Genomic DNA, 959 nt, shown 5'->3' with positions numbered 1-959 from the left:
TGGGCCGTATCATAGTCATGCAATGCAAAAAATCCAAGTATAGGTACTCAAGCAAATTCTTACCAAAAAAAATGTTATGCATATAATATACACCGACGCCTGGCCACCCCCCTAAATGTGTCAAAAATTGGCCGCCCGGGGCAACAGTACCCTGTAGCTCCCCCCTAAATACGGCCCTGGCCATTCGACTTTTTTAATAGTAAATACAACAATAGAAAAAAAGCGGGTAGTGGATGTCGCTCTGCTGTACAGTAGGTTAAAAGTGGGTCAATGTATAATGGATTGTATTAAACTTGAATTCAATGATATAATATCATTGTACAAGAAAAACGATTCTGAACGGTCATGGCTTGTCAGTCTGAATTTTTTATATTGTTATTATTTATTATAGTAAGTTGAATTAATATTATAATATTATAATTTTTTATTCGTTGCTATGGTGATACACAAAGCGTTAGAAATTAAAAACCAATTTTTAGCAGTTTTTTGTAATTTGTTGGTAGTTTTTCCCATTCAATTAAATAACTATTGAGAAAATCGAAAAATGACCTCTCTAAAGTACCATCTTGATCCAATTTGTTAAAAGATAAGGTACTATATTATGTTGAAATCAAAGCACTCCTTCTTGTAGAAATTTTGTATACAAGATAAAAAAAAAATAAACACCATTGTAAAATCACTATAGTTTCCTCGCTCCGCTCAGTATCTAAAATAAATACAATACAAAATACATTTTTAACAAAAAAAAAATATAGAATCACGATTGGGATATGGCTTTTCCTTAGATGGCTTTCCTAGGTCTCTAGGAAATTAGTTTTTACTGCAAGTATTTGGTGTATGGCTACCGAGTGTACCGACTCTTGTATTTGCCATAGGCGTGCGCAGACTTGTTTCGCAGGGTATGCCGGTATTTTCAAATATACCTACGTAGCTCAATACAAAAAATAACCCCCAAAACT

Source organism: Acyrthosiphon pisum, chromosome A1, assembly GCF_005508785.2.
Source record: "Acyrthosiphon pisum isolate AL4f chromosome A1, pea_aphid_22Mar2018_4r6ur, whole genome shotgun sequence".
Lineage (NCBI taxonomy): Eukaryota > Metazoa > Arthropoda > Insecta > Hemiptera > Aphididae > Acyrthosiphon > Acyrthosiphon pisum.
This window is presented reverse-complemented; position numbering follows the sequence as displayed.